Here is a 9,787-nt window from a genome sequence, read left to right as displayed (position 1 = left end):
TATCTCGAGGTTTCTCACCCTATTTCGAAGTTTCTCACAGTTTTTCACGCTATCTCGAGGTTTCTCTCAGTTTTTAGTCCAAGTGGGCATGTTTTGTGCACTAGGAGATGTTCTCACATGATGCAGAGAGTGGAAAGTATTAAATAGAGAGTGCTCAGAAGAGAGTTAGAGTCAACCGTGAGTCATTGATCCAGACGTCCGGTGTTGTGTTGGTGTGTTGCTCCACTTGGACTGTGCAGCTCTCCGGTCTACTTGTTACGGTGAGAGCTCCTTTCTACATCAATACGTGTGATTGTACCTTTGTGGGTTCTGTTGAAGCTTGGCTTTTTGCTGTATCTGTGGCGGAATAATAAATGACACGAATTATTCTAGCAGGACAGTGTGTGAGTGTATTTTGTTCATTGTACAGATCATTCTTCCGAGTCCTGGTTTTTATTTAAACAAATATCATAAAACAGTTTTGGCGTCACAAACAGGTTATTGGAAAGAGTGCCGCATAATGTTCAAAAGAAAAGAAAAAAAACAAGTGAAAATGTTGAAGAAGTTGTACCGGGATGGAGTAAGTCCCCGTATCAAATGATAGCGCTTTGTTTAAGAGGCAGCGGGGGGCACCCTGAGCCTTGGAATGATTCTTTACATGTCGATAGCCCTGGCGATGTTTTGGCTGCTCTACAAGCTGTAGATGTAAACAAAAAGACGCCGGTGGCCGGATTGTGGCGCCGATTGTGGATTTGTGCGACTGCTTGGAAAATACAGTATGAGGAGAATCAGGCAAAAATAACACAAGCATTGAATCAGAAGCAGGCGCTCGAGGAGGCGCAAGCTGAGAATTTGTTGCAGAAACAACATGTACAGCTGCTGACTGCGCAGCTGAACAGAATGACTGATGTTGCGGAAGATACGGTGACACAAGTCACTATGTTGAAAAGAGAAAAGTTCAGGAGAAAAAAACAAAGTGTGTCACCTAAAAGAGTTCGTGCTTTTGTTGCTCATTTGGGAACCAGATGGGATCCATCGAGTTGGGACGGTAACATTTGGGGAGACTCGGAGGATGAAAATGATTACATTTGGAGTGAGGAGAAGGATGAACTGAATGCGGTGAGGTCTCCTATCATTCAAACAACGAGTAAAAATGTGAAACCTGTAAAAAGACGAAGGAAAGAGCAGCAGATTATACCAGATGTGTTGCAAGCGAGGGTAGACGCCCAGGGACAACAGAAGTTGGGGCTTGATGGACAGCCAATCATGGATCTGGTAGCACAACAACAGCCTCAGGCAGATTTAAAAGTGATAGTCGAGGACTATACACAGGAGGAGGTTTCTTACTTGTCTAACATATATAAACAACAGACTGCAGATGCTTGGGTAGCTAGGCTGTTGGATAAAGGTGGAGGTCAGGTAGGAGTGAATTCAGCGTACCGACAGGAAGTCAGAGCTTTGCAAGACTCGAGACCTTTGTTTGAAGTTTATGCAGAGGCAGTCTGACAGATGTTTCCCGGAGCATCGGATTGGCCTGATTTACAGGGGCATTGGGTGACCTTAAGGGAATGTGTGCAGAGACTGGTTCGGCTGTGTGTGAGAGATACACTGGCTGTGGGTTTGGCAGCAGATTATCAAGTGCATGTTGTTCCAATGACTGATGTTCGAAGCCGAGTGTTGGAACTGGGTGCACTCGGAGATTGGAACACAGAGAAGGCTGAAAACTGTGAAAAAACATTTAGTCAACCCATGGGTCATGGGCCGGGAAGGGACGGCCGGAATAACACACAGGGACCCACTCGCTCTGCTTTTTGGAGGGCGTTAATACAGGCTGGAGTGCTTCCAGCTGAGATGGATGGTGTGTAGACAGAAGAGCTGAGGGCTAGATGCCATTATTTGGATTGAAAGGGCCAAAAGTAGAAGGTCCAGATGTTGACATCAACCTTCTGAAAGCAGATATTGTCAACATTGAACATCAAAGGTCCAAAATTAGAGAGCCCAGATTTTGACATTACATTAAAAGGCCCCAAACTTGAAGGTGATATTGATGTTAAAATGCCAAAGGTCAAAGGAGAAATTAAAACACCTGATGTTGACATTAAAGGCCCAGACATTGACACTGAAGGCCACAAAGGATGAATTAAAATGCCTAAAGCCAAGATGATTGAAGGGAAAAAAGGGTGGATTTGAAATGTCTAAAATAAAAATGTCATCAGAGCACTTAAAGGGGATGTGTTAAGCTGGCTGCTTTGAAAGAAGTGCATCATATGTTGTTCGTAAATGGTTCATCTGTAGCTGAAGTTTCACGGCATCTAAAACAACCCGAAGTGTCTAAAAACAACATTTTATTAAATTCTTTATTCATTCCACCCTTTGGTTTTCTGACTAATTTTGAAAATTATTCCCTTACCAAAAACACTTTATATCACAGGTTAAATAGTCAGAAAAACAACATTTTATTAAATTCTTTATTCACCATTCCTAATCCATAGGGTTCAATATGACGTTGGTCCACCCTTTGCAGCTAGAACAGCTTCAACTCTTCTGGGAGGCTGTCCACAAGGTTTAGGAGTGTGTTTATGGGGATTTTTGGCCATTCTTCCAGAAGCACATGTGTGAGGTCACATACTGATGTTGGATGAGAAAGCCTGGCTCTCAGTCTCCGCTCTAATTCATCCCAAAGGTGTTCTATCGGGTTGAGGTCAGGACTCTGTGCAGTCCACTCAAGTTCATCCACAAAAGACTCTGCCATCCATGTCTTTATGGACCTTGCTTTGTGCACTGGTGCACAGTCATGTTGGAAGAGGAAGGGGCCAGCTCCAAACTGTTCCCACAAAGTTGGGAACATGGAATAGTCCAAAATACCTTGGTATGCTGAAGCAGTCAGAATTTATTTCACTGGAACCAAGGGGCCAAGCCCAGCTCCTGAAAAACAACCCCACACCATAATCCCCCTCCACCAAAACTTTACACTTGGCACAATGCAGTCAAACAAGTACCGTTCTCCTGGAACTGCCAAACCCAAACTCGTCTATCAGATTGCCAGATGTAAAAGTGCGAGTCATCACTCCAGAGAACATGCCTAGAGTCCAGTGGCGGCGTGCTTTCTACCACTGCATCCGACGCTTTGCATTGCACTTGGTGATGTATGGCTTGGATGCAGCTGCTCGACCATGGAAACCCATTCCATGAAGCTCTCTGTGCACTGTTCTTGAGCCAATCTGAAGGCCACATGAAGTTTGGAGGTCTGTAGTGAATGACTCTGCAGAAAGTTGGTGACCTTGTCGCACTATGCACTTCAGCATCCACTGACCCCGCTCCGTCAGTTTACGTGGCCTACAACTTTGTGACTGAGTTGCTGTCATTCCCAAACACTTCCATTTTCTTATAATACAGCTGACAGTTGACTGTGGAATATTTAGGAAAGAGGAAATTTCACGACTGGATTTGTTGCATAGGTGGCATCCTATCAGTTCCACGTTGGAATTCACTGAGCTTCCGAGAGCGACCCATTCTTTCACAAATGTTTGTAAAAACGGTCTGCATGCCTAGGTGCTTCATTTTATACACCTGTGGCCATAGAAGTGATTGGAACACCTGTAGTGAATTAGACCTCCTACATCAATCTGTCTCTGAAGACCTTCAGGGGACAAGAACTGTTATTTCATTAATTTGAATCCAGAACACAAATTATCTCATCAAGAGACTATTTAATTGTACCCTGAATTAATCAATTGAAAGAACACTCTTCTTTTTTTTATATTATCATTACTATTTTACAATATCTTGATAATCAAAAGTGTGTTCAGTTCATACCATTTCTAATGTTGAAGTAAACCACTCATTTAAATCAACTGTGAAACAGTATTAATGATTTTTAAACCTCATTAGACTTAGATCATACAAGTTAAATGTCTATTTACAAAGTAATTGTGCATTTTACACTTCTGTCTGAATGAGGAGTGGAGTTTTGATGTCTGTCAAAAGTCAGAGAACAAGTTATGAGAACGAAGTGCCTTGTTTTAAAACTCTCAGACAGTAAATATGAAACTGGCGCCTGCAAGTCTATCACTTCTTCAAAATATTTTCATGTCTGTTACTAACCATTCTTAAAAACATGTCTGCTGTCTGTGACTTCTAATAACCCTCTGACATCACTAAAACTCCACCCCTGCTGGTTGTGTAAACCAATCAGGAAGTACCAAGTAATAGGAAGTGGATACCCTTTAAAAGTCAACACTTACTGGAACTATTCAGTCTGACTGGAGTTCTTACTGGAACTTTCAGTCTTAATGGAGGCTAAGGTCTAACAGTCTCTACAATAATAGCTGATAGATTTTGGACCATGAGCCAAGGGTCCGTCCATTTCAGCGGAGTCGCAGCACGCCTCGCTGTGATCTCACCCCGAGCATTAAATGCTCTCAACTTCTAAGGAAGATTCCTTCTAAGGAAGCTTATTCTGTTGAACGGAGTACCGTCACTACTTCGGACGATTCTCAGCCACCCTGACCGGAGACGCTGAAAGGTAGCGTTGAAATGGACCTCTGTACCAGAGCTGATTTATCTTCTGCAAAGGTAACGAGTCGTCACGCACCGAGTGTACCGAGGGCTGAGCTGGGGTCAGATGAAGGGTGCCATTCCTGGTCAACACACTTTCCTTTAAACCTCTAAATCTCCTCTTTAAACCTAAAAATCTCCTCTTAAAACCTCTTTGCCAGTAAATCAAGCTAAATGCCTTCAGAGATAAATTATTCTCCATCAGTAATCCTCTGTTGTCTTGTTATTTGAACTTGCTAATAAGTTTATTAATGAAAAAAATTTTTTTTCATTTACCCTTTATTTATCCAGGTTAGTCTCATTGAGCCAGGAGAACTCATTTTCAAGAGAGACCTGTTTAGGGAGCACATGGTGGGGGTTAAGGGCCTTGCTCATGGGCCCAGAGTGGGGCGAATGAGGGTGGGGGCAAGTGTGGGTGTTTCACCTACCCCACCCACAATTTTGATGTTGTCGGGGCCGGGGCGTGAACCGGCGATCTTCGGATCACAGGCCCACCTCTTTAACCTCTGCGCCACCACTCCCCAAAAGAAAATAGATCAGCAAATCAAGTGTACATGTTTGATGTAAAATTTTGATTCTGTTAAATAAATGACTGCATTTATTCTGATGGGTCAAAGATAAATGACGTCTCATGTCACTAATTATACACTCCACTCTCAAGTTATCATGGTCATATGGCAGAAATTTAACTCAAAAAAGAAAGAATCCGTTGTTAATTAAACAATTAATATTCTTTGTACTTGAAATAGCCTTAAGAATAATTAATTAATAGGATGTCCACAGCAAAAGCTGTCCTGACATACTACACACGTGATCCCGATAATTTGGATGGGTATGGCAATATAGAGTATGTCGACCCAGGATGACCTCATCCCCAGCTTTCTGTCAGTCTTGTGTACTACAGAAATGTAATATGAGAACATTTTAAGGCCTAATGAGGACCTAAGATCTCAGCAGCTTTTTCTGCCAAAGTCTATTCTTGTGTCTTCTTTTTGTTGTTCAGTTTTCAAGGCTTGCTATAGTGAGTCATCCTCCATCTCATTTTGTCCTCTGCGTCTTCTGTCCTCACTCCAACTACCTCCATGTTCTCTCTAACTGCATCCATATATCTCCTCTTTGGCCTTCGTCTTTGTCTTCTTCCTGGCAGCTGCATGTCTAACATCCTTCAACCAATGTACCCACTGTCCCTCCTCTGGACATGTCCAAACCATCTCAGTCATGTCTCTAAAATTATCTCCCAGTTGTTCAACCTGTGCTGTACCTCTGATGATCTCATTCCTAATCTTATCCATTCTTGCTGCTCCTAAAAAGAACCTCAACATATTCTGTCATTTCCAGTTCTGTCTCCTGTCTTTTTGTCCATGTCTCTGTCTCCAGACCATACAACATAGCTGGTCTCACCACTGTCTTGTAAACTTTTCCTTTGACCTTTGCTGCCTTGACAAATCATTCCTGAAACTTTTCTCCATCACTCCATCCTGCCTGGACTCCCTTTTTCACCTCTTTACCACACTCCATATTTTCATGGACAGTGGACCCCAAGTCCTTGAAGTCCTACACCTTTGTGACCTCTGCTCCTTGTAGCCTCACTGTTCCACCTCCTCCCTCTCATTCACACACATGTACTCTGTCTTACTAAGGCTGACTTTCATTTCTCTACTTTTGAGTGGATGATGACAAGTGTATTCATTTAAATGAAACTCAGAAATGAACAACTGGATGTGCATGTACAACTAAACAATTTTCAGTTCCATCAAGATTGTTCCCACAGCAAACACAGTTGTCACCAACAGTGGCAAACATTTTTAAAACTTCTTTATGATCAAGTAGTGCTCTAAGTATATGTTGTAGAAGTTACTCTTCCATGTCCTAAAGGTCTGCACTAATTTTTGTAAAGATCCAATCAGTTATTTTTTGCAGGAAAGTTTGTTCAATTCAATTCAGTTCAGCTTATTTATATAGCGTCAAGTCACAAAGAAAGTCATCTCAAGGCACTGAACAGAAATATTCATATTTAAAAATAATAATTTAATATTATGTATCTGAGGAGCAGACTGCTTTGAGTTTAACTCCATCACAGAACTTTCATATTGAGCAAGCATGAAGGTGACAGTGGAAAGGAAAAACTCCCTCGTGAGGAAGAAACCTTTAGCAGAACCAGGCTCAGGGCAATCGTCTATCTGCTTCGACCGGCTGGGTTTGAGAGGAACAGATACACAATGGCAGGTCAAGAATCACATGTTAAGATAGAAATAGTATCAAATGAAAACTATTCAGTTTTAACAATTAATTTAAGGAAATGAGGTCAATTTGTCCTCTGGTTGTCTAAGCTTAAGACAGCATGACAAGCCAACTCTAATTAAAGGATTTATCAAAAAGGAAAGTCTTAAAACTGGACACGGACAGAAACTGGAAGTTGGTTCCACAAGAGAGGAGCCGGATAAGTGAAAGATCTGCCTCCCATTCTGTTTTTGGAAACTCTACGGACTGCGAGTAAACCTGCAGTCTGAGAGCAAAGTGCTCTTTTAGGAAAATATGGAACAATAAGATCTCGAATATAAGATGGAGCTAGGTTGTTGAGAGCTTTGTAGGTTAGAAGTAAGATTTTGAATTCTATTCTGGATTTGACAGGGAGCCAATGGAGAGAAGCTAAAACTGGAGAAATATGATCTTTCCTACTAACTCCAGTTAAGACTCCGGCAGCAGCATTTTGGATCAACTGAAGACGTTTTAAAGAAGTATTTGGACACCCTGATAATAAACCATTGCAATAGTTCAGTCTAGACGTGACAAATGCATGGACCAGTTTTTCTGCATCATTTTTTAGATCAGATGTTTCTAATGTTAGTGATATTACGCAGGTGGAAGAAGGTGGTTCTAGTAACGTTTTTAATGTGGGGGATAAAAGACGTGTCCTGATCAAAAATAACACCAAGATTTTTAACATTAGAGCTGGAGGACAGATTAATGCATCTAAAGAGGGAGAAAGACTGAAACATTCATTCCTAATGTGCTCAGGTCCAAATACCAAAACCTCAGTCTTGTCTGTGTTCAACAGGACAAAATTAAGGGTCATACAGGTTTTTATATTATGCAATAGTGCTCCATATGAGCTAATATTGATCAAATATGTTCCAGTAACTCCAAATTAATCCCCCCATTGACTTTGTACTGTTTATAAAACTGAGTTTATTGCAGCCCCTCAGACTGAAGAAGTCTTTTGGATAAAAGACAAAATGTTTCAAGAAGAAGAATCCATCCAGAGGACCTGACACAACCTTTTTAAATAAGGATAAGGAATTTAAATATTCGAGCTGTCTTTAATGTTATATTATTTATTAAAATCTATTACTACATAATTTCATCACTGATGTTTGTGTTGCAGTGCATTACGTTAGTCTTGACAGTGTATCAGGTCTTTAGTGGCAAAAACAGCAATAAAAATAAACAGTGATTGTTTTTTTCTTTCAGACTTTCACTGTTATGGTTTTCCAGCTGTGACAAGTACATTTTTGTTCAGGCAAACAATGTTGGAGATGAGGAGGACTTTGGACATAGCACTTTTCCAGTGTTTCCTAGTACAAGACCAACTACATATCACTAAAAGTTGGATGGGCTTGGGGTTTATCTTCTGTGAAAGCAGAGCTTTGCAACAATAAATGGTACACAGAAATTAAATGGAACATAAAAAGTGCAACATTATTTGGCCTTTAGAGCCATGGCTGTGCCTTGGAGTTACTTTCAATTAGTTTTATATAAAAACAGAAAAATGTAAAAACAAAGAGGCCAGTCTTCTGGAAGCTAGTTTTCTTGATTTTGTGATGTAGAAAAACTTAAAAAAATAATATTAAAACCCACAACCAAAATCAGCATATTTTGGCAACAAAACATACAGTGCTGGGAAGTAAATTTTGCAACATTTCAAATGCTGTCATTTTATGTACTATTTCTTTTGTTTTGAGATTGTTAGGACTTATTATTATTATTTTTACAAATATTTTAGTTGGAGAGAATATTTCTATGGAAGTCAGGGAATAACGTTGTAACATAGAAGTTCCTGCACATTTAACCTGCAGATTTTGCCTTGATTCCTAAATAATTATTTAATTTACAGATAAATATTTTATCAGCACAAAGTCACACCTTTTGTCTCAGTCCTGTTTTCCTCAGTCTGAACCCTCAACATCAGAGTTATGAATGTCTGCCCACAATTTGAATCAACAGTTATCAGTCAGACATTCAACTAAACACAACTACACACCTGATTATGAGTCTGGCTGAAGAGAGAAGTGAGAGACAGACTTTTGAGCTAGAAGCTAAAAGAGTGAGAAATAAAAGACAAGTTAGAAGAAAAAGACTTGGCAGAAACACTGCACAGGAAGAAGAAAACAAAATAAACACAGGGTAAAGGTACTGTATAGACTTCAGCAGTTTGATGATTCAAACTGCCTAAATATTTTCCACAGAAGTAATTGATGATTAATGCTAAAAAAAACTCCTATATATAATACTTCCCTTTAGTCACTTAGAAAGAGAATAACCGAAACATAGAAAAAATATACACAGTAGTCCCTCGTTTATTGCAGGTGTTTGGGACCACGCCACCTGCGATAAGTGAAAAACCGCAAAGTAGGGATACAGTACTTCAAGTTCAAATTCAGTAAACTTTGTCATGACATGTGCCAGGCTGTAATCACACTCATCACCTGTTTCTCCCAATCTCCCTCCATAAATAAACAATTTAAATTTAAATATTGCAACATTTTAAATAAACAATCCATGAAGCATGACAGCATGACAGCAAAGGGTTAACCCTTCACACAGCTCTGCAGCACGGAGCAGAAATGTACTTCTTGATCAATTACACTGAAACAACAGGACATAGAAGTTCTAAAATTACTTTAAAATAACTTTTAACACTTTTATAATTTGTGATTAAGACAATTTTACAATGTGACATACTTTGAATTTTAAGTTGGAAAACAAAAGTCGGTTAGTGCATCTGGACAGTAAAGGGTTAACCCTTCACAAAGCTGATGCAGCAGGAGGAGAAATGCAGGAGGGAGCTTCCCCTGCACCTGTGGACTGCACACATCGTGCAAAATCGTTTAAAATAATTTATTTTAAATAAACAATGCATGTCTCATCCATCAATCAGCCAGTTGTGTGTCATGTCCAATCTTACTTTGAAAAACCGCAACAAAATGAATTGGCGAAAAACGAACTGCGAAGTAGCGAGGGACTACTGTAT

At 40.2% G+C, this 9,787-nt stretch overlaps 1 long non-coding RNA gene across 1 annotated transcript in view; it reads right to left on the bottom strand.

Moving 5' to 3' along the window:
- LOC119416418 overlaps positions 1–9,787 on the bottom strand; it is a 27,103-nt gene that overhangs the window by 16,922 nt on the left and 394 nt on the right. The window lies entirely within an intron of this gene.

The sequence above is a fragment of the Nematolebias whitei genome, chromosome 10 (genome assembly GCF_014905685.2).
Source record: "Nematolebias whitei isolate Nwh7 chromosome 10, NemWhi1, whole genome shotgun sequence".
NCBI classification, from domain to species: domain Eukaryota; kingdom Metazoa; phylum Chordata; class Actinopteri; order Cyprinodontiformes; family Rivulidae; genus Nematolebias; species Nematolebias whitei.
The sequence above is the reverse complement of the archived record's forward strand: the minus strand, read 5'-3'. Positions and strand labels throughout refer to the sequence as shown.